Genomic DNA, 26,108 nt, shown 5'->3' with positions numbered 1-26,108 from the left:
GCGGGAGGCCGGGTGGACGTACCGCCGAATTGCTCAACACGTGGGGCGTGAGGTCTCCACAGTACATCGATGTTGTCGCCAGTGGTCGGCGGAAGGTGCACGTGCCCGTCGACCTGGGACCGGACCGCAGCGACGCACGGATGCACGCCAAGACCGTAGGATCCTACGCAGTGCCGCAGGGGACCGCACCGCCACTTCCCAGCAAATTAGGGACACTGTTGCTCCTGGGGTATCGGCGAGGACCATTCGCAACCGTCTCCATGAAGCTGGGCTACGGTCCCGCACACCGTTAGTCCGTCTTCCGCTCACGCCCCAACATCGTGCAGCCCGCCTCCAGTGGTGTCGCGACAGGCGTGAATGGAGGGACTAATGGAGACGTGTCGTCTTCAGCGATGAGAGTCGCTTCCGCCTTGGTGCCAATGATGGTCGAATGCGTGTTTGGCGCCGTGCAGGTGAGCGCCACAATCAGGACTGCATACGACCGAGGCACACAGGGCCAACACCCGGCATCATGGTGTGGGGAGCGATCTCCTACACTGGCCGTACACCACTGGTGATCGTCGAGGGGACACTGAATAGTGCACGGTACATCCAAACCGTCATCGAACCCATCGTTCTACCATTCCTAGACCGGCAAGGGAACTTGCTGTTCCAACAGGACAATGCACGTCCGCATGTATCCCTTGCCACCCAACGTGCTCTAGAAGGTGTAAGTCAACTACCCTGGCCAGCAAGATCTCCGGATCTGTCCCCCATTGAGCATGTTTGGGACTGGATGAAGCGTCGTCTCACGCGGTCTGCACGTCCAGCACGAACGCTGGTCCAACTGAGGCGCCAGGTGGAAATGGCATGGCAAGCCGTTCCACAGGACTACATCCAGCATCTCTACGATCGTCTCCATGGGAGAATAGCAGCCTGCATTGCTGCGAAAGGTGGATATACACTGTTCTAGTGCCGACATTGTGCATGCTCTGTTGCCTGTGTCTATGTGCCTGTGGTTCTATCAGTGTGATCATGTGATGTATCTGACCCAAGGAATGTGTCAATAAAGTTTCCCCTTCCTGGGACAATGAATTCACGGTGTTCTTATTTCAATTTCCAGGAGTATATATATATATATATATATATATATATATATATATATATATATATATATATTCACCTTGCGCCATTCAAATCTTAATCTGTTTTTATCGTTGCCAGGTGGACCTCGTAAAACCACAATTGCATAGCGTAACACTGCCTACCTTTGTGTGATTCCTACGGGTGAGATCGAGCATATTTGAACCTACTAATATGAGAAATGAAAACCGTGAAGCAAATTTAATGCAGTAAGTAAGGAAGTTTAAGGTTTAACGTGCTGTCAACCATGAGGGCACTAGAGACGGAGCATAAGTTCAGGTTATGGAAGAATCAAAAGGGAAAGTAGGTGTACCCTTTTAAAGGGAACAATCACCGTATCTGACTTAAGTGATTTAGGGAAATCACGGGAAACCTAAACCTGCATGGCTTAGCGGGCATTTGACCATCCATTCTCCTGAATAACAGTCAAAGGCCTCGCCACTGCGCCACCTCACACGGCAGCAAATTTTAGAACGGTGATCAAACGAATGTGATTGCACGAGTGCTGTTGCCACCATCACACTGCTATTATGTTAGTAAAAATATAAACACTTCCATTTGGAAGAACTTAAATCAGGTAAAATCAGTAGCGCACAGTTAACAGTATAGAGTCTGTAGAGTCAGTCAAGGTTTTATGGTACATGGCTTTTGAATATCCAGACCTGGTTTGAAATAATTGGTTATGTTTAGCGCGTGGACAGTTCACAGTCGGCTGTCTGCGACATCAGCATCAAACGGATGGAAGAAGGATGGTGGTTAGACTCACATCCGGTATTCACCCACTTTTACGTCGAAGCTATAGTCTGTTAAGAAATAGTAATACTAAATTATAATGAAAGAGAATGTAAAGATTATAGAGCATTTAGTTTCATACGCTTGAGCCGTTCACCGTCTCATTTTGATGAGTTACGAGTGCGGTCATAGATCTCACTTCGTCGTTGGGTGACCGATTTCACGGCGTACCGCTAGGAGACACGCGAAGGGGCTGCTAACAAGGGAACCTCCCAATCGCACCTCCCCCCCCCCCCCCCCTCCCAATCAGATTTAGTTATAAGTTGGCACAGTTGATAGGCCTTGAAAAACTGAACACAGATCAATCGAGAAAACAGGAACAAGTTGGGTGGAACTATGAAAAAAATATTCAAAATACACTAACTGAGTAGGCCATGCGCAACAACATCAAGGAGTGTGCGAGATTAGGAGCACCGTGGTCCCGTGGTTAGCGTGAGCAACTGCGGACCGATAGGTCCTTGGTTCAAATCTTCCCTCGAGTGAATAGTTTATTTTCTTTATTTTCGCAAAGTTATGATCTGTCCGATCGTTCATTGACGTCTCTGTTCACTGTAATAAGTTTAGTGTCTGAGTTTTGCGACCGCACCGCAAAACCGTGCGATTAGTAAACGAAAGGACGTGCCTCTCCAATGGGAACCGATAACATTTGATCGCAAGGCCATAGGTCAACCGATCCCTCCACAGGAAAGTACGTCTGATATATTCTATACGACAATGGTGACGGAATGTGCGTCACATGACAGGAATATGTTGTCGACCTACCAACTTGTGCACTTGGCGAATGGGTAAAAGGATTCTTCTACCTTGCCCGACTTAGGTTTTCTTGTGGATGTGATAATCACTCCCAAAATAGTGATGAAAACATTAGAGTTTATCACATAAACTGCAACAAATGAATGCAACAGTTTCACAGTCGCACAGTTTTCCCTGTGCTCTGTCAAAACATGTCTTTAACGTTTTCAAATTTTCCTGTGTGTAGACCGTAAAATCCCGCATATGTCCAAGCAAATTTGAACATGTCGTGGAATTTTGGTGAGCGAAGTTGATTATGTAAAAAATTAAACTTTTCACGCGAGGGAAGACTTGAACCAAGCACCTCTCGTTCTGCAACTGCTCACGCTAACCACGAGACGACGGCGCTCCTAAGCTCGTACTCTCCTTAATGTTGCCTATCTTGCGCATGGCCTACTCAGTTTGTATATTTTGCTTCTTTTTTTCATAGTTCCACACAACTTCTTCCTGTTTTCTCGATTGATCTGTGTTCAGTTTTTCAAGGCCTATCCACTGTGCCAACTTATAACTAAATCTGAGGGGGGTGCGATGGGGAGGCTCCCCTGTAAGAAAACTTACAAATGAATGTCCAGTCAGATATGTGGAACACTAACATAAATTTTTTTGCGTGTTGAAGGAATACTTAGAAAGAAACGCACACTCAAAATTTTTGCTGCTAAGGCGCATTGCAAGTTTTTTTTAAATTACTAATTTTTGCTTCACGAAGAACACAGCCGTGACAAGAGGAAATAACGCCGCGCACACGCACAAATTGTAAGCATTTAAACCATCAAAAAATGTCTCAAACCATGAATTTTTTGAATAACTTGCATTTTATATCGTCAGCTAAACTACTGCTGATGTGATTAGCAGAGGAAATAAAAGAAGGGTAATGTACTATGTTACATTATAGGCGACATCCATCAGTAGGGACTTTAATATGTTGACAAGAAATATTTTATAACAATTTCTATAGCACAGCTCTTATGATAATTTTTAATAATATCTATTTCACTAATAATTAAACAGTTCCTTGATTATATGCAACAATCATCACGAAAATGGTAAGTGTCTACTGGACGACAAAATCTAACATTTTCTTTACACCACGCACACCTGGGGAAGGAAAATTTAATGCATTTAGGCACGTCACACTAATTACTGGTCTTATTTAGACAGAATTTGGCTGGAGTAAGAAATGGTCGTGTTCGTTGTTCTGTATTTTGTACTGCGTATCGGGAGTGCTCGATCAAATTCGTAAAATGTGATGACGCACAAGTGGTTTAAGTTTAACAATACTGTTCCAGTGACAAACCAGAAATGACAAGTAGCTATCAGAAATTATATTGCCCTACAATTTTCTGAAAAAAATGTGTTATAGTGTCGAAAGTTTTGTCGAGTGCCTGAATCTTGTCGTCGACCTTTTAAGGCAGATGTCCAACGAAGGAAATGAATTATTTTCTGCAACTGATAAGAAGACGTTTTGGATGTAATATTGAAAATTACTCTGTTCCTTTTTTTTCCAGATTTTTCTACGTCGATTACAAGATAATTTTAACTAAACAGTCTTTTGTAAAAATTTTTGGTCCTAATTTACCTTAAGAGTCCTAAAGACATGTATGAAACTGTGGAAACAGTGATTCACGGATACGTTCCACTGACTGACACCGTTATATGTGAAGTATCATAGCATTCATCGACTGCATAGATGACTTTGTCTCATTTTCGATCGGTATGATAAAGTACGACTTAGACGCAGTTCTTGTGCGATACCAACTGATTGGCTTTACCCACAGAATTTTCAGGAATAACAAGAAGCTTCATTCATACGTCAGCTACAAAATTATCCATAGTATCAACGATTAATTACATCTCGCCTACACGTTTACTTGAAGTAAACTTCGCAGTTTGCGACCTCCTTTTCCGTAGAATTTCCAGAATACATTTAACAAGGTTGAACAAATCTGGAAATCAGTAACGTTAGTTACTAAAAACGTCGATTTCCCTCGGTAATGTTGCATTGACACTCGCGAGCGGCTCTAAATCTTTCGAATAATTTTTCTTTCACAATTTTGGAGTTTCATTATGTCGTGTACATATTTGTTCCATTAGTACAATTAACGTTGAGATTTTACGAAACGGAATCGACTTCGCACACTACTTCATAAGCGTTTTCTGCATCCTTGGTTTAACCAAAAACTTTACAGCATTTTTTTCTAACATTCAAAGCTATTTCTGTCCGTGATTCTTTTTATTTTGTCAAGGAGATACTGCGCTTTTGTTCAGGACTTTAGTTAGGATAACAATTATCATTCGAACTACAATGCACGGCATTGTCGCTAAATTTTTGTTCCTTCGAAGGTTTCTATAATTTCTAACGCCATCATTCCAATGAATGTTGAACAGAGTAACTAATAAATAACACGTATGTATGCCTTCAGGAGTAGTTGATTGCGACTGCATACCACGTTCTTCATATTTCGTCTTTGCAAGGTTCAAATATTAATTAGATTCCATAGTACCGAGAAACTCTGGACCCCGCACCAAGACAAATTCTAGTACGTAGCGTACACGAAGCTAAAAGTAAGAAAAATAATTTCGTTTCATTTGCATTGTTAACACTTAGCGATACCGCAAAGGCAACTGTTACGTATTATGGATTTTGAATGAGTTGCAAATTCAACTGAATGGGAACTATGGACGGTTGTGTGAGCGAAACTATCAACAGAAACTGAAATTGACTTTGGAAATTACGATCTCGTTGTGTCGTTTTGTCTGTTTACCTTTATGCTACCAAACACGGATATGCATCCGCGGTGGTGCGCACGCAGTGTCTGGATCATCTAGGGTAGGGGTGCACATTCCTCAAAGCCTCCTGGAAAGCTACATTTAAAAAAATACTTGCAGTGACTCTTAGCAGCTAAAATTTTCACATTGTGTTTCTTTTGGTGTATTCTTCCTGTTTAAACAATTTCAGGACAGGTTTCGACATGTCGGGTTGGGCAGCGTGACTTTAGTCGTTACACGGCCTGGTGTTTTGGATTGACGACTGGAGAGGTTTGCCACATGAAGAACGAATCGTACCCATTGTTTATTAGCTACATTCGATGGAGCGTTGCGGACTGTTTTAACGCGGCTCTCGGGATTTTGTTATTTAGTAGTACCGATTTTTGAAAAAAATGTGACTGTGGGCATCGGATTACCCAACGCCGTGCTACAACTAAATTCCAAGTACACGAAGAAAACATCTTTTCTTGCGGAGGTACTGACACTTTGATTTAATTAATAAATAAAACTTCAAGACCACTGAAGTGCCCGCCTCCCCCCCCCCCCCTTCCCCCCGTAGCTGAGTGGTCAGCGCGACAGAATGTCAATCCTAAGGGCCTGGGTTCGGTTCCCGGCTAGGTCGGATATTTTCTCCGCTCAGGGGCTGGGTGTTGTGTTGTCCTAATCATCATCATTTCATCCCCATCGCCTCGCGAGTCTCAGGAGTGGCGTCAAATCGAAAGACTTGCACCCGGGGAACGGTCTACCCGACGAGAGGCCCTAGTCACACGAGAATTTTTTTTTTTTTTTCTTTTAGCATTGAAGTGTTGGTGAAAGTCTCCAAACTATGTTGCTAATGCCGCTTTGGATTACACACTAACTTAGAAGCATGCAATTAAACAACTAATTATGAACTGAAAAAAATTTGTAGAAGGAAATGCGCAGTTTTCAGTTTTATCAGTTTACTGCAATGGCAAAACACTACTTTTTGTTTGATTCAGTGCCATATGTTTTATGAAAGACGGTTATAAAAATAGTCAAATAACACATGGATCCCTTTAACTGGTTTTAATGAACGGTATTACCTGCATTAATAATAAGAAGTTTCGTATTTCTTCGGAAACTGCACTTTACAAATAGAAGTGTCGCCGTGGTCGTGTTTCAGTGGCAGATTGTCTTCATGTATCCTTCATCGTCCATTTTATGGCACTTTCACATCAGTGATTCCTTATCGTCCTTCCTCTTTTAATATTCCCGTATACTGCCATGATCCAGGTAAATTTCCATTGCGCATTACTTTATCATCACAAACACTTGCTACTGCTGTATTCCGAGCACACCGCACAATAACCAATTGCCGAAGACTCACCCCGTTTGTATGGGTCCCACCAAAACCGGATTACATAAACCGATTTCCCAATATCGCTTCTCGGTGATCATGTAAACACTTCAAAATCGATTCTGGAAACCCACTTCTAGTTGCCAGATTTCCATTTCCGCAATCGATTTTCGCTACCATGTAAATGCAACCAGTTTTGAAATGTGCCTGGGTTGTGAAGTTACGTCTTGTTTCCAGAATATGGACTTATTGTGCGGTGAAGGACAAGCAGAAATATTACATTGAGCGTTCAGCTGTGTACCTGCAACATGTAAGTGAAATAACGATTGTGTTGACTAAATCACAAACTGGATCAGTTGTTTTCAAATGGCTCTGAGCACTATGCGACTTACTTCTGAGGTCATCAGTCCCCTAGAACTTAGAACAAATTAAACCTAACCAACCTAAGGACATCACACACATCCTTGCCCAAGGCAGGATTCGAACCTGCGACCATAGCGATCGCGCGGTTCCAGACTGTAGCGCCTAGAACCGCCTTGCCACCCCGGCCGGCTGCTGTTTTCCAGATGCCATATTTAACTGGGCTAGCAAATCCACTTCAGACCTTAACATGTAAACACAACAGCGAAAAATGATTTCTGAAATTATGTTTTCGTCTTTCGGAAGATGGGTCTCATGTAAACGTAGTGACTGCAACTCTACTAAAAGCTGTTACTGAAATAAAATCTCTGCCTAGCGAGTGCAGCTCTCGTACAGTTACGTTAATTTGTACAAGTGCTGCGTTTGCTATCGCTACATATTTAATGGTTTCACGTTACTAATCTTTTGAAGGAGTTAATTGTTGTCATAAACATTTAACAGTTTCATCGCGCAGGAAAATGACATTTGTGCAAATAGTTCTTTATACTTCTAAGGGATGTCGATAGTTAAACTCACAGAAGACTGGCACCTAGTTTCCAATATCCCAAACTCCGAAATGAACTGAAGTTTACAGGCACACAAATGAAATTAATGGTGGTCTTAATTTTCTACAAGTAAGTGTATTTAAATGTGTATTACTGTCTTCATTTAATTGCGTCTTTATATTGAGTGGAAGTGTAGAAACTCATCAACAATCGTGTTTGTGTGTGGTGCTTCGAAGTGGACTCAGAGTTACCGCAGTAAGAGCCCTAAATTCTTGGAAGAATCTTACTGGGTGTGTTTCACAGACGATTACTGGAATCTCATCGACGTAACTGAATTATGATGAATCTGGTAAACTTGCATTTCTTAAACGTGAACTAATGGTTTTGTCATCAAGACCCATTTCATTGTTATGTCCCTAGTCGCGCATTTCTGAAATAAAATTAGAGTAACAGTGTTAGAGCGTATCAATTGTTTTCTTTAAGCTGAGACGAACTTGAAATTAGGTATTTTTCCAGAAACTCATTACATTTAGGGCCACGTACCAAGCCTTGTCTGTAGTGTTTCCTGAACTTTTTGTGTAATTATTGATAATGCATGGTATTACGATTGTCATTCGCAGTGATGTGCCAAGTAATTGTAGCCTGAAATTACTTTTGGTACGGATTTCATTTTCCAGGGTGCATCGATTGTATGCGTCCAACAGGACAGAAATTCGTGGCGGGCCGCATAAAATCAGTCAGAAGACTGATGACCCAAAAAGAAAAAGAAAATGCTTCTAACTCTGTTTTCATGTGGAATCAATGACTTTTTTACAGGAGAACATATTATAATTGTGTTACTTTCAATCATTGAAATTTTGCTCTATCTTCCAAAATCGTGCTAATGTAAAGTAACACTGATTTTCAGTTGAAAATTGTTTCATTTTTAAAGTGTGTCAAATTTCCTTGTAGACTGGTTTGTAACTGCTCTTTATCTAACAATTACCCTATTCATTCCATAACGCCCACCGCCTGCCCATACGCCCATCCTGTAGAACCGCACACAGAAGAAATATGTGAAAGTATGGATTGTTGAGTGTAAAACAGCCAAGACGAGTACTGAAAGAGGTATTTTTCGTTAACAATATTTTTCAGTATTTATACTCACAGATTAATAGATGAAGGTCTATATGAAGCCGGAGACATATTAATATGAAGAGAAAGGATAACGGACGAAAAAAAAAAGCATTTGACTAAACAGTGTTGGCAGAGTCAGAGGAAGAAACCTAATTTACGTATGTAATGAGGAGGATTGATAAAAAGTGAGAAGTTACAATGTAATGATAATTGAAATAATGCTAAGAAAGAGATTTTTAATGTGTTTTCCTCTCTAATGCAGTATTACATGATGGTAAGCCATTGACAGCAGAAAGGAAAGCGCAGATTATTGAGAAAAATATTTAATATATTCCGTTATTGATTAATTTATTTCCGTAACAATGTCGACTTTTATATACAACTGTTTGTAATGCACTGTTATTCTGACAGGCATTTAGTACCTGTGAAGAGACTATATATCAAAACCGCGTAAAGAAACTATCATTGGTACTGGAATAAATTAATTTCTGCTTTTTCTGACATCGCTCTGAAGATGTATGATGTCATTCGCCAGCTCTATCTTGTGTAGGTGTTTTAGTGTTTGCGTAACTATTGCAGCGTACATACATTTGTATTTGCTTGTCATATCCAAGGCTTGGTCTCCGTTTATAAATTTGCCTCCTCTCCTCCCTCTCTCTACTACACACACACACACACACACACACCCATACACACACACACACACACACACACACACACACACACACGCGCGCGCGCGCACGCACACACACATTTCCTCGACGCCTCTGGATGGGTCGCATCAAACTACTCCTCCTTATTGTGCTTAAACTACGCCGTGAAGTTTATTTTTCTAAATTAGGTTAGTACTTATTCACTGGCCCCTAGATCTGTGCATATAATCTTCAGCATTCTTCTCAAGCATGACATATCAGAAACTTATATTCTTTATTTCTCAAACCCGTCATCCACGTTCATTTTGGCATAAGACTGTCGACAAATAGAGTACGGAAAAACTAGATAATACAGAACTTTATATGCGATCTTAATATATTTCCTTTCTTCAGAATAGAATTTTTTACTGTCTGTAACCTACATTTTGTATCGTCTGTACTTCCACCGTCGACAACAAAGAAGACGAAAGAAGAAGAGGAAGATGAAAACGTAGTAAATAATTGCGATAAGTCTTAGCACTCATTACCGGTTGTATTTATCCATCACGCATGGATTCTTACTAGGATCTAAAAAGAAAATAGTTTCTGAAAATTTTGCAGAACGTATAAATATAGTCTAAGTAAAGCCTAACGGTTGATGGGTGCTACTGTGGAAGTACATCCCTTACGCAGTTCACAGTGTCGTAGCTTTCCGAAAGAAATAAAAGTTGTGTTTTGGCTGAGAGCACTGATTGCCACACAAAGTGAATACCTTAGCTGGAGGTTTTCATTAACGGACAGCACAACAAAACAAGTCAACTGATGTGAACGTGCCCGCACTACTTTCATCAGCGCCTGCTACTGCGGCAGCCCGTTGAGCCGCGGCACCAGTTGGCTGGCGGAACACGCAAGCGCAGGCGGAGCTCTCCGCGTGATTGCGGCGTTCACCGACGCCGACAGCTTTGACGTCCTCGGCTCGGACGTCACTACGCAAAGAGGCACGCCCTGTCCTCGAAGCTACGCGTCTACCCGCTTGCAGAAGGCGTCTCATCTCCAGGAGAGGATACGCTCCTACCAAAGTTCACTGTCCTTGTCGCGTTAGCGAAACAAGGGAAGATAAGTGTTCAACGTCCCAGAGACTTTGAGGTCATTTGAGACGATGTGCAAGCTCGGAATGTTGTAAGGATAATGAAGGAAATCCGGCATTTGCCTAGAGCTATTTCAGACAAATCACGGAAAACCTTCGTCCGGATTGCCGGAAGCTGATTTAACCGTCGCCCTCCCGAATACTAGTTCAGTGTGCTAGGACTGCGCCAGCTCGTTCGGTATTAGCGAAACTGTTCTTTGTGTGGCGTTTTGTGCTTCGTTTTGTCACGACTCCGCCTAGTACTGTTGCAGCAGAGCAATATTTTTGTAGTAGTCATTACAGCCCAGTAAATGTCATCCCTTACTAGATGGAAGCTAAGTTAGGTATCCCACTATCAGAGTATTTTTGCATGAAATGGAGAGCAGTATACTATTATTATTATTATTATTATTATTATTATTATTATTATTATTATTATTTATTTTCTGATTATCCAGTGTTGCCCAGTTACTTATTTATCACAATATTATTGTAGATACTAGTAAGAATAAATCTGTGGATGGTGCAGAAAAAAAGAAAAGAAATGTTTTATAAGTGTGAAGCAAAATTGTTTTTGTAAACAGGACAGGATATCATGGTGGGGTGCATCAAACCTGTCAAAATAAAGAGTCACCCATTTTCAATTAATTGTCCATGACATTTACATTCCCACCTGTGACGCCTACCTCCTCCTCTATAGATCAATTACCATGAGAATTTTCGCTAACCAATCTACCAACACCAAATACTGGATCACTCCCTAATATCTGGTGTTTTCCATTAATATTATATACCATCACCATTCATCTTTTCTATCAGTGCTAAATAGTTTCCCCTTACAGTATTTTTTCCAATATAGTAGGATACGATTGGTTTAGGGAAGGGGTCTTGGACTGTTCAAAGTGGTTCAAATGCCTCTAAGCACTATGGGACTTAACATCTGAGGTCATCAGTCCCCTAGACTTAAAACTACTTAACCTAAATAACCTAAGGACATCACACACATCCATGCGCGAGGCAGGATTCGAACCTGCCACAGTAGCAGCAGCGCGGTTCCGGACTGAAGCGAATAGAACCACTCGGTCACAGCGGCCGGCTCTTGGACTATTAATTTAAAGCTCGATATCAAACAGTCCTCAGCATATCAATAAAAAAGTCGTCAGTTATCCTAACCTAAGGCTTCCGGAATTAGTAGTCAGTAGTTTGCAAAAAGAATCTCGCGAAGATATGCAAGTTTATGGATCTATAAAATATGGCCCAGTGGAAAATAATGACAAAACACTCTCTTCTAAAAACACCCATGTATTTGGAAAAGACCTGTGACATAGGGAGGTATTAACGGGACTGTTCCTAGTTTAGATAACAAGTTAGAAATAAAATTCAGGACTGCAAAGCCTAACCAGTTGCAGATATAATCCTACAGTGAACAACCACCTGCTGATTTTCAAGAAGATAAAAGAAGTATTAGACTAAGAAGTATTAGATTACCGGAATATTGAAAATTTAAGGCAGAATAGCACAAAACTGAAATTTAAGGCACTAGCCAATGGCCAAAATAAAGGCACTGCTGATGTAGCGAAAGTGGAGATGAACAAGCACTGAATGTTTCAGGTAATTCTTAAGCCCACGGATGAATGAAGAAAATGTAAAATTTTTACGAATGGTGTAGGAAAACAGTATCGGTTACTGGTGAATGTAGTTACCATGATGTTTAAAGATGCTAAAATTGGAATGCATAAGAGAAACATGTAAATATAACGAGAACAATACATTGCAGGAGAAATCGAAACGACGAGTAGCAAGAGTAAACGTAAATTCTAATACGTAAAATATAAATGCATTAACGTGAGAAATGCAGATGGAAAATCTAATTAAATGCAGAACGAAGAACGAACGGCCTGCGACAGAACAGCTAAGGCCTCGGTATAGAGAAGAACTGTCCCGAGGTAGCTAGAAGAGGAGGGACAAGTAGCGTGAAAGGAACAAGCGATTTGGTCAGAGCTGAACAGAGTACTAAATGATCAAAACTGAAATAAGTCAGCTTAAATCGATGGTATGTCTTCGGAGACACTGAAATATGATGGAGGTGTAGGAACTCGAAAGTTGTTTCAGTTGGTGTCAAAAATCTACTGGAAGAGTGACTTGCGATAAGATTCGCAGAAGAGCATAGCCATTACATTGCCAGTAACGTACTCCGTCTGACCAAAATGTTTTGATTTCTGACGGAGAAGCTACCCAATGCAATCTGGCGTTTGGAACTACCAGCAGTAAGCTACATGTGCATACAAGCAGTCATTTGTGAGCAGGCAGTGTCAATTATTGTACGTGCAATCTCACTGAGTCAACGCTGTTCTGTCACAAATTGCAATGGAGAAACACCTCTAGATCAAATAAAAAGGGGGAAACTCTGTGCAAAGTTTGTCCGACATACCTTGGCTTCCGAACAAGAATGACACGTGGTCGCCTACTGTGACTTGACTTAAATACAAAACGCGGAGAATTCTTGTCTAGAAAGAATCATCACGAGTGACCGGATTATCAGTACGAAACTACCATGAAACAGAAATTCGCGTGGTCAAAGCTTTGACAACGTAACCAACATTCAAGCCAATGTTACGTGCGAGTTGAATAACTTCTTTTATCAGAGTTTCACATCGTTGTATGAACGTTCTGTGCGTTGCAATCTAAGTGGGGGGAGACTGTAAAACACCTAAAGCATAAAAATCACCATTTTATTCATCCCGTTTCAAAACTTTTTAGACTGACTGGGCTATAAACTGAAGTTGTTCTGAACTAAGATCAGGTCGGTTCCAGGAAGGTAAAAGATTCCATGGAACCATTTCTACCATTGAGCTAGGTAATAGATGACAGATTGAAGAGCAGTTCAGTATACCTTTCACAGGATTTTTAGATATAGAGAACACTGTCGAGAATATAAGATCAAACAAAATTTCAGATTCCTTAAGCGATTGGTGGTGAAAGTATAGAGACACATGAATAAACTACAATATCTGTAAATAGGAATTTGAGTAATAAAAGTAAACCAAGGGTTGTAAGTAAGGGTTGTAGCTTATCCACTGCTCTATTGGAAGGAACGGACATATAATTAGCACGGATTACGAACGACCTGGCGAAGGACATGGAACTCCTAGTAACTGAAGACGCCTGGAGGAAGCGAGCACAAAACAGAGAGGAATGGAGGCAGCGCGTTGTCTGCGGGTCTCGTGTTCGCTGAATATGTATGTTTGGCTTAAGGATAAACAGCAAAGACTTAGGTAACAAAGAGTAGCAGTATGGAGTACAATGGCTTGCCTAACGTTAAAATACTGGAGTGGAAGACGCGAGAGACTTTTCCTACCCAGGATGCGAGACTGGATGAGTGAAGCAAGGAAGGTAAATTGGCTGACGCAAACATAGCTTTCTGCGTTAAAAGAGGTCTACTAATATCGCATATGGATCTGAGGAAGAAGTTACTGTGCGTACAAGTCTGGACCACAACGTTTTATGGAAGTGAAACTTTAGCTACTAGAACGTCGAAGGAAATGAAAGTGGAAGGGTTTGAAATGTGATGCAGTCGAAGAATTTGCGCAAAAGAAATGGGCAGGTGAAGTACGAAATGAAGAATTGCAGGAAAGGTGAAGAGAGTGGTAAATAGGACAGGTGAGGGAAGAAATGTATGCAAGATGTTATTAGACGATGGGGCTGGCTGACTTGACATCTACTGATGTGTCCAGTAATAGTTAGCTTGCAGCAGAGGGGCATAATGGTCAAGACTGACCAAAAATATAACAACAGAAAATTTTTCCCAGAGAGCAGGTCATCTGCGTTTTTCCTCCAAGATAATCGTCTGCTGGTACTATCAAACCTATACTATATTTGGATTATCTTTAATATATAGAGACGAAATTTGGAAAACTGCACTTATTGGCTCAAAATAGATGTTTATGAGCTGATAATGTCTTCAACAATTAATAAAAGTTCGTATCGTGTTCACACAGCATCTAGAAAGACAAGCTAAGAGGAACAGAGCATGGAGAAAGGAACTTTTTTTCACTGACTCAGTCACGAAACACAAACGACCTCTGATTGTGTCCAGTGAATAACAGTCTACTTCAGCAGAGTTACTCAGCTGTGAGAACCTGACTCTGCACCTCACCTAAAACGAACTACCCTAGAAGAGAGAGAGAAGGATGGAAAACCTATGTTGGTACTACTTGTAGAATTGTAGAAAAGGTTTGACAGTGCCAAATGTAATATCGTCACTGAAATTTTGAAGGTGTTGAGGATAAAACTAAACATGGCGAAAATGTATCTACCACTCATATAGAAACTACTACAGTTACCACATCAATCCAAAAGGTTTCGAGACTGGATTGATGAAAAGTTGAGAAAAGTTAAGATGGTGGGTTTAATACTTCATATAGCCCTACGTTACATTGTCTCAACCACTGAACTCACAACGCTCAGTTCATACAAGCATGTGAAGCAATCAGAAAAGTTGCATTGGCTTGAATGTCGGCTATGTCGTCAAAATGTTTATCCTTCAGTTGAGTTTCTTCTGTTTGTTGTTTCCTGGTAATATAGTCTTTTTCCAGAAAAAAGAGTCCACGTTTTTGCGCTTTAATCAAGTCGCGCCTGTGTCGATGATTAGACATTTTATTTTTGTTGAGGAGTCAACGCATGCGGGATAAGCTTTGCGAGCACTGTTCTCTTGGTCACTTGGCTCCCTGCTATTTGTGACAAAACAGCGCTGACACACGGCCACTACTTAACACTGTCTGGACACAACTGACTGCCCGGATGCGGTGACGTCGCTTGTACGCCGGGTGTAAAATTAGTCTCCAAACTTTTTCGACGGAGGTTGTATATCAGTCGAAGGACGTGGAACCGATGCCAGTGGTTGAGAAGGGAATGAGACAGTATACAGTCCAGATGTTATTCAGTCTGTACACTGAGCGCACAGTAAATCTGGGAAGGGCATTCCTAAGTTCAGTTAGAAGAAAAAAAATCCTTGAGGTCTGCCGACGACTTTTCCATTGAAATTGTGTATTAAATCCTTCAGCTGCTGGCGGGCGTTGATATATATAAATCAACGGGGACAGGTGAAAATGTGTGCCCCGAACGGGACTCGAACCCGGGATCTCCTGCTTACATGGCAGAAGCTCTATCAATCTTTCTTTTCTTCGTTTTGTTCGGTATTGTTCGTTGCGTTTGGTCCAAGACATCCGTTCAAGTTGATCTTTGATTCCTTTACTCAGTTTCTTTTATTACAGAGGGCGAGCAGCCCTCTGACTAAACACGCTGAGCTACCGTGCCGACATCCGTGTGAGTCATCGAGGGCAGTACGACTCCCTCGCGCACGTCTCCCACGAGACGCACATCCCCACCTTATATGTCCACACACTACATTCGTAGTGTCCCTACCCAATACACTCTTGGAAGACTTTCTTACCAAGTTCCGTAAGAGTTCGGGTAATATGTGTGCATCCGCACAGAAGAAGAACTATATACGTATATGGATATGGTGTCTGTTCTTTCGGACATGCCCGAAAGAACAGACACCATATCCATATAAGTATATACTTATCCATTGTGTCAGAGATGGCAAAAGACTTGGAAAATTGTTTGAACGGAACGGACAAAATCTTGAACAGAGATCATGAGATAAAGATCAACAAAGGTAACGAAATGTAGCTGAACGAAATCAGGTTGTGAGACGGAATTAGGTTAGGCAATGACACACTAAAAGTAGTAGATCATTTTTGCTATTTGGGTAGAAAAATAATTGACCACGAAGGAAGGACATGGGATGTAAAACTGTGCTGTTAATAGCAGGAAGAGAATTGCTTAAAAACAGAAACGTTTTGTAATTGAATATAAATGTAAGTGTGAGGACGTCTTTTTTGGAGGTATTTGTCTAGCGTGTAGCCGTGTACGGAAGTATATGTGGATGCTCATGAGTTCTGAAAAAATTTAAATGTCGTTCTACAAAAGAATTTTGGGAAGTAGAGGGGTATGTCGAATAACTGTTAATGTGTTACTGAATCGGCTAGAGAGAAAATAAACTCATTTGACAGGCCACAACAATAAGCGTCAAAGTTTTCCGTTGACGATTTAAGAAATTCGTGAAAAATTCTGACCAGGACGGCTGGATGAATCCTTGCTTTTTGAAAGCGAGTCCAGTGACTTAACTTCTGCACCACCTCATCCGATCATATTAAGTGAATACAGAGAAATAAAAATATTTTTCGTGTCACCACTTGAAGTCCGGGTAAAGTAGCAGTACGTAGAACAGATTTGGCCAGACGCTTCGTCTCAAGAAGGAAATTTTTTCTCTGATGCGGCGTGTGGGCTGATATCAAATTTCCTGGCAGATTAAAACTGTGTCCCAGTCCGAGTCTCGAACTCGGGAATTTGGCCTTTTGCGGGGAAATTAGGAGACAAAGTGCTGGAGAAAGTAAAGCTGTGAGGACGGGCCATGAGACGTGCTTGGGTAGCTCAGTCGGTGGAGCAGTTGACCGCGACAGGCAAAGGTCTCGAGCTCGAGTCTCGGTCCGGCACACTCCAACTTTTATAGTCAAAACGTCTTCAGAAAGAGGCAGATATTTCTGTTTAATCGAGTATGATACAAAGTATGTTACAATATAGTGAAGAATCATGAGAAACAACTAAAAATGAAAGAAAACGAAACCAATGCGACGAACACAGTTTAGCTGTGAAGACAGTAGGCAGCTAGCAAATATCTTGGATAAAAAATATACTTAAAAATTGTTTTACATTTAGTCGTTATGACAATGATAAAAGCGCTTCGGTACAGCAAGACAGTCCTGCTGGTTCTCTCTACCACGTCGATGAGCAAGTCATGCTGCACACTTCGTTAACTGGAGTTAGAACGAAAAAAAATTTTTCACATTCTTCGGAGTTTTATTTCATCATAAATGTTGCAATTTTCTGAATAAAATGTTATACATAAACTCGACAAGGAATATTTTTGTACGCATTACTTCAAGATCTAACAAAACCAGTAGCTTTTTATACAGAAGGCTGCAGATTGCAGTATTATGAAGGTGAAATTACGTTGTTTGCATCGGTAGCATTGTCGAAAATAGTATCGTATCATTTTTTAGTATAAACAGGCGTTGTATGTGGAAGTGATAAGGTTTTTTCCAGGAAAACTAACGAATAAACCGGTACATCTCTCAAAAAGTAAATTATAACGCCAAAAAGAAATGCTTTTAAGATACGTTGGTTTCATGGTAATGGATTTTCGGAGAAAGGAAAACACTGTGTTCAACATGTGGCGCCTGAAGCTAGAGACAACTAAACACACCGAAACTCGTCTGTATCTAGAGAAACACCCTTTAGTGCTTCGAAGGTTAACAGGCCTAGAAAACATTGTGAAACAGAGTATTCTCAAAATGAAACTGATGGAAGAGGTTGTAACGCCGGAAATGCATATCCTCCTACTTCCATCTATTGTACTATAAATTTTTTTCCTTATTTTGTTTCCTGAATGTATGACATTTCAGTGTCTTTATATATTGTAATTGTTCTACTATATATATATCGATGTATAATTGGTTTCTTTTGTATATATTATTTGTATTTTTACGCTGCGTCTAGCCTAGGGAAAACTATGCTATCGAACGATTACATCAATAGGTCGTGTGGAGAACCAAAGTGTTTAGGATCTTTGGTAGTGTTAACTCTGCCGCATGGAGCGCGGGCAGAGGGAGTCTGACGGGAGTAGGACGGTGGAGCAGGTGAGTTGAGTGACGCTCCCGCGAGTTGCCGCGCTTCCGGGGTTTGGCAGCATGTAATTGCGCTCGACTTGCTATTATAGTTTCTGGCACGGTGTCGCGGACGGGAAGCATTAGCTGGCGCACATCAAGAGCCCGTTTCGTCAGGTGACCGTGTCGAGAAGAAGGCGTGTCGAGCAGAAGGCGCGCCAACATCCAGCTTCTGCAACAGCGACGGCCGACAATGAGTGACTGTCGCCACCTCCTCGATCGACGGCTTCAAACCTTCAATCAACCAACAAGGAAAACTGAAAGCATGTAAAGTTTTAGAACTGTATGACAGACCTCAGCTTTTCAAACTACTCCATTAGCAAAATACAGCAACTTAGCATGATCCTTTGTTGCTCATTGTCCCAATTGCATTACCAAGCACGGTCCTTTCCTTTTCCGAAATGAACTCGAGTGTCGTTGAAATTCAAGCGCCAGCATTAAAGTAATATCATTCGATTTCACTGCTTTAATTTCAAAGTTCAGTTAAGGTGTTCATAGCTGGCTACAATATTTAGATTACACAAGCACAAATTAAGAGTGCGCGTTTTGTTACCATATTTTAGCTTACCTGTGACTGCAGCTCAGCTTGGTACGTACTAAGTTTTACTATTGTTAATTGTTCAGAATCATTTAATTCGAATTCAGAGTTAAATCTCTTACTTCTAAATTGCGTAGTTTCAAGTAGCTTTTGAAATGATTGTTGAGGAAGCCCGAGACTACCCTTGTTTTATTGAATTTCGTAGTGCTTCAGAAACAAAGTTCACTATTAAATTCAGTCACTAAATTAACTTTCAATTTTCCGGTTTTATTAATTCTTTTGCTAAATTAAGTCAGAGCGTAGCGAAATTTATTACTTCTGACAAACATTCAGTTTTCACACAACACGTGTCAACCTTCTGTTGCCACGCTTTTAGTGCTAATTATATGTGCATTAATCTTTCATTTTCAGTTATTATAGTAGTTGTCCATAGGACTGGCGACCGTAATTTTCCCCAAATCTCAATTATCTAATTAACGCCAATTAATTGTTAACGTAACGACCGCACATTTACTTTCTTTATTAGTTTTAACCTTTTCTCAAAATTAATTTCCATCAGTTTCATTTACATTTTTCCTTTCATTTAGATGTAACCCTTTCCTCCCTCTTTACAGACAGATTAACTTCGGTGATGCTTGCTTTTCCCAAATTTCCATTAGGTACACGCGGTTTAATTTTTCACTGTCATTAAGATCGATAAGTGAGGAGGAGGTTACAAGGTTAGGTTATTTTCTGATAGATTTTAACATCCTAACAAAGGTATTCGGTGAATGTGTATGTTGTAACATTTATGGAGAGCCAGTTAGTTTACATGAAGGCACTTGTCATTGAGTGTGCTAGTTATATATACACTCATTAAGTTTTGAATTATGGCAATCGTTAAGATAATTTTTTGAAGTAAATGTTATTTGGCTTTATGGATTGAGAACTTTTGGGAAAGGACACATTGCAGCAGAAACAACGTGTGTTGCGATGAATATGCCACACACACCTTGTAAAATCGACATGTACACAGGATTTATTGGAGCTGATGTGCAGTCTGTTGCAAGTGAGTGAATGAAAGGTGCTGAAGACAAAGCTGTAGAAATAAATGATGGTATGACTGACATACCAGCAGCTTCTGATGGCACTTGGCAGAAGTGTGGCTACAGCTCTAATAATGCTGTTGCTACGGAGGCCATTGTGGATACTGAAGAGATAATAGACTTCCACCGCTCAGATTTGTGGCAATATAATTATCACAAATGTGGAACGTGTTGGTCATGTCCAGAAGAGGATGAGCACCAGACTGAGGAAGTTGAAACGAAGTTTGAGAGACAAGAAATTTTCCGACAGTAGGCGAGCAGACAGAGAAAATTATTGATGAACTATTGCAATATTACAGGATGGACATTAGAAATAATACTGATGGTTTCTTCAAAATGAAGCAGACAGTAAGGGCTACCTTCTTCCACAGACCGTCAACAAATGAGAAACTAACATCACAACTTTGCTCTCCCCGACTAGATTCATGGTTCAATCATTGTAATTCCCAGTACTCAGTTCATACAGCCATTAACGTTCCATTCCAGCAGCAGTCATGGATATCACAGAACGTATTTACAGAGACCTACCAAATCCTGAATTACTAAAGAAGTGTCAGCGTGGTCAGACAAAATCCAAATGAGTGTTTCAATAATCTCATACGGACTCGCTTAGCAAAAAATAAATAAATAAATAAATTTAACTAAGACACTAAGTTGGGGGAAGTATGCTGTTATTGCTTTTAATGAAGGTAACATTGGTAGGTTGAAAGTGCTACTACATATGGGAATTAATCCTTGAGAAAACTACATCAAGGAATTGAGCGGGTGGACAAGGTTGGCATCGATAAACCAGAGTATGTAGCACAGTTGGCCACTAGAAGTCCAGAAAAAATAAAAGAATAAGAAACTTGGAAAGAGCTCAAGAGACGATTTACAGTATGGTACAGGGTACTTCTGAGTGAGTAGCAATAAAGAATAAAGCACATATAAATAATTTTTAGTCTTCTGAAACATTAGAAGCCATTACTGAAAAGGTACATTTTCTGATGCATTTTTCTCTAAATCTCTGAAACCATTTGGAGTACAGTATCCCAATTTTCAGAGAGTGGCAACAAACATATCCTGACTCTACCAGACTAAAATAAAAACTTAATTTTAAGTATAATTAAAATTATTTAGGAGAAAGTACAAAAAATTACCCAAAATTACAAGCGTAAAATTAAAAAATTGTATTTCCGAAAACAGTGGCTGAAAAGCAGTGATTGTTGTTCACTAGACTCAAAGTATAACATGTATTGTTGTGTAAAACTCTTGTGCCAGTTACCTCAGTGCTTTCTGAAGTACAAGGAAGTCAAATGACAAAAATTTAACATTATCGAGATAGGGCGTTCCAACTCACATAGGCGCGTGAGTTTGGAGTTAATTTCAAAAACTCTATATTGAAATAGTGTCACAACATTAGACCGGGTCTAGATCATTTTTATAATTTGCCTGACAGCTTTATAAGTGAATCTGAAATCTTTTAGGTGTTCTAGTTTCCGCTCAGCGCACGCAATTGCTGAAACCTTTTGAGCGCTGTAATAACAGTCGCAATATTGTTCCTTTCATTTCAATTACTCGATCGAGTTTTTAATTAATGGCACATTTCAATTACAGAGCAGAGCGATATATTGAAACGAATTATCTCGATGCCTCTGCTGTCGGTGGTAATAGGTGGCCTCCACTCTTGTCAAATGCCCGCACGGAATATGATTTTATCAGCATAAGTGAACGAGTAGCGTACAGCCGGGGAAACGCGCGTTCCGCGAAAAACTCGTCACAGCAACCTCGGGCGCTTAGAATAATGGGTTACTGAAATATTTCCTTCGTTTATACACTCTCTTTGACATTAATCAAAGCTGTTACGACTGCGTGCAATAATACGGAAAACACGTGCAGGGAGTACACAACTGTGAGACACTGCTGTATGTATGAGAACCAGTCAAATAAACACTGACAGAAGTAAGAAAAGTAAGCAAACTGTTCATTATCACAGAATTAACCATCACAACTGTTAATATATTTACGTCACTGTGAGGCAAGACGTCAATGCCTTCATGGAAAAATGTTTGCGGTTCCCTCCTGCAATGAACTTTGCCTCCTCAGAACTTTCGCATGACAAACGGATTGTTCATTTCCGTATAAACTGTGGTCCGACCTGGGTTAGTTTTCTCAACTTAAATTATACATTTCTCGTCTGAAGATACCTCTGAACATACCTGAATTCCTAAAATCTATTTTCCTATTAATATGTTTCTGTTATTCACATCTATTCATATCGTAGTATCGATCTTGCTCCATGAAAATTCGTAAGCACAAGTGTCAACTTAAATTGTCTAAAATACATTTACGGTATACATAATATTGTTATACTTCAGTTTTCATGCTAACAAAATTTCTGTCTTCATTTATAATTTTTCTAGTTTTATCATCGAAAGTGAAATTGATCTTATAAAATGACTCGAAGTTACTATTATAATCAATAGGCCCATAAATATTCATGTCAAAAATCATCTCCAGAAAACATTAGATAAACTGAAGCTGGAAAATAGTTTCAAATAAGACAGTCATATAAATACCAATCTGGATTACATCCTGCTCTAGAAGGTACTGGAAGTTGGGTTCATAATAGAAAATTGTTATTATTATTATTATTTTTGCGCCAAACTCGTCTGACCAGTTTTGTTGGGTACTGAGTTTGGTTTATAATGTTCACTGTTCCTCTATCTTCTTTGCCTTATTCAAGAAAGCTGCACGATAGATATGTGAAAATTACTGTAAAATGTTTGTCTAGAAAATACAGATACATGAAGAAAATAGTTAAAAACAACGTAATGTTACAGCAACTTGTCGTTTCAACAACTCTGTATAAAATCTTCTAATAGGTCACAATGATGAGACAAAACATTGTGACTACCCATCTACTACCGATACAGACCCGTACAAGCGATAGCAGCGTCACCTGGCAAGGAATGACTGTTAGTCCGACACACGTACGTCGCATGTAGTTTCAGTGAGGGTGCTTTCCGTCTGCGGAATGGTGAAGGCGCGCGATCTATCTGAGTTTGACCGAGGACAGACTGTGTTCGCGCGCAGGCACGGCACGAGGATTTCGGGATTTTCAGATCTGCACGACTTGTGAGGTCTTCGAGGAATGTTGTGGTGAGTTTCCTCTCCACATGGCGAAACTAAGGTGAAACCACCCCCAGACGTTGCTGGTTTGAGCGGCCACCCTTCATTACAGATGTCGGACATCGAGGTCTGGGCAGACTGGTAAAAGAGAACACTCGGTGAATTGTGCCAGAACTGACATGAGACTATAATGCTGGGTAGAGTATATGCATGCCTGAACACACAGTGCACCCGAACACTCCTAACGATGGGCCTCCACAGCCGACGATCCGCGGCTGCACTAATGTTAACACCACGACATCGGCGACTGCGAATGAAATGGGCACCTGACCATCGGCACTGGACGTTGGCGCACTCGCAGATCGTTGCATGGACTGATGAATCCAGATACCTTCATCATGCCGATGGGAGGACGCGAAACCATCGTCTTCCAGAAGAACTGCTCCTTGAGGCTTGCACTGCGGGACGGAAACAAGCTAGTGGCGGCTCCATTATGCTCTGGGGAAGATTAACGTGGGCACCCCTGGGTCCAGTGGAGCTCTTTCATGGCACCGTGATGGCCAAGGAGTATCTTACAATGGTTTCATACGAAGTACACCCCTTCATGTCTTGTTCACCTTGTTGTTCGTCGCCAATGGCATTTTTCGACGTCATAATGCGCCATGCCACAAAGCCAGGAGTGTGATGGAGTGGTTCGAGGAACACAGTGACAAGTTCCAATTACTGTGCTGGCGTCCCATCTCGCCAGATCTAAACCAGAACGAGCACATCTGGAATGTGACTGAAGGCGGCGGCAGAGCTCATCGCCCCCTCCATGAAATTTACGGCAATTAGGTGCCTTGTGTGTGCAGTTGTGGTGCCAACTCCAGCCTGTGATCTACAGATTACTCATTGCTTCCATATCACGACGCGTCGCCGCTGTTATACGTACCAATGGTGGACACACCGTCTATTTTGTAGGTAGCCATAATGTTTTGGCTGATCAGTACATGTAGGAACAAAGGCGTCAGAGCAGACATTGAGACCGACTTTGAAAGATAAGTACTATTTATATGCAAATACAGTGTTTCTACCCTTGCTAAGTTATACTATAAAATGGTAAGTAGAACATAGTAAGTGTTTTTTTCGTTGTTGTTGTTGTAGTATTGAGTCCAGAGACTGGTTTGATGCAGCTCTCCGTGCTACTCTATCCTGTGCAAGATTTTCATCTCCCAGTACCTACTGCAACCTACATCCTTCTGGATGTTGGTCTCCCTCTACGACTTTTACCCTCGACGCTGCCCTCCAATACTAAATTGGTGATCCCTTGATGCCTCAGAATATGCCCTACCAACCGATCCTTTCGTCTAATCAAGTTGTGCCACAAATTTCGCTTCTCTCCAATTTTATTCAATACCTCCTCATTAATTATGTGATCTATCCATCTAATCTTCAAAATTCTTCTGTAGCACCACTTTTCGAAAGCTTCTATTCTCTTCTTGTCTAAACTATTTATCGTCCTCGTTTCACTTCCATACGTGGCTACACTCCATACTAATGCTTTCAGAAACGACTTCCTGACATTTAACTCTAAACTCGATGTTAGCAAATTTCTCTTCTTCAGAAACGCTTTCCTTGCCATTGCCAGTCTACATTTTATATCCTCTCTACTTCAACCATCATCAGTTATTTTACTCCCCAAATATCTAAACTCATTTACTACTTTAAGCGTCTCATTTCCTCGCCTAATTCCCGCAGCATCACCCGATTTAATTCGACTACATTCCATTATCCTCGATTTGCTTTTGTTGATGTTCATCTTATATCCTCCTTTCAAGACACTGTCCATTCCGTTCAGCTGCTCTTCCAGGTCCTTTGCTGTATCTGACAGAATTACAACGTCATCGGCACACCTCAAAGTTTTTGTTTCTTCTCCATGGATTTTAATTCCTACTCCGAATTTTTCTTTTGTTACATTTACTGCTTGCTCAATATACCGATTGAATAACATCGGGGATGGGCTACAACCCTGTCTCACTTCCTTCCCAACCACTGATCTCGACTCTTATAACTGAAATCTGGTTTCTGTACAAATTGTAAACAGCCTTTCGCTCCCTGTATTCCTCTTGCCACCTTCAGAATTTGAAAGAGAGTATTCGTTATATCTGGGCAATAATTAAGAGGAAGGGGCTTAATGCTACGGAAGCATGATTGCACCCAGGCGTCCAGATCTTCCTTCGGCCACCCGCCCGCCCACACGTGCCAAGGTTATTTCAAGTGCGTCGCAGAAGTTGCGGTGCGAAGCTCTTACACATCCTCCACACAGTCCCTACCTCTCGACATACGATATCCATATGTTAGGAGCCCTGTAGAAACACATTCGTGGCCCCGATTTGCTTCGACCGAAGAGGTGCATGCCCGGGTAAAATCATTGCACCATAGGCAACCGCAACCAGTTTTCCATGAAGACACTGACCGTCTTGTCTCACAATACGATCAATGAATTAACAATTACGGCGATTACGCTTGAAATAATAAACAGTTGACTTACTTCCATCTGCTTCTCTGTCATTTGACAGCCCCGCAAGTGTATTAGCGGTTACTATAAATTCCAGGTCTCATTAGACAGAAGATATATAAGACTTATAAGTGCCAGTTCCGCGGAATTCGGCTATGAAAATTCGAAATCCATACATTTTACAAAAATGTATTTGTGTGTGCGTGTGTGTGTGTGTGTGTGTTCGACATCTTCTCGTAAACCACTGAACAGATTTCAAACTTGGTACACGTATCCTTTACCGTCAGTCATAGTTCAGGAGATATGACGTCATAAACACAAACGCTTGAAAACTGCCGCTTTTTGCCTGATGTTTAAATTTATTAACACTTTGCTACTGAATGTGTTCCGAAAACACTTTTCAGACAGTATCCAGATATTGCACTGAATGTACCTACAAAATTACATCATTGTATGACACCTGGATCAGGAGATATGACGTCATAAACACTGAAATGCGTAAAAAACTTCCGCATCAT

The sequence above is a fragment of the Schistocerca piceifrons genome, chromosome 4 (assembly GCF_021461385.2).
Source record: "Schistocerca piceifrons isolate TAMUIC-IGC-003096 chromosome 4, iqSchPice1.1, whole genome shotgun sequence".
Classification (NCBI taxonomy): Eukaryota; Metazoa; Arthropoda; class Insecta; order Orthoptera; family Acrididae; genus Schistocerca; species Schistocerca piceifrons.
Note: the sequence above shows the minus strand (reverse complement) of the source record.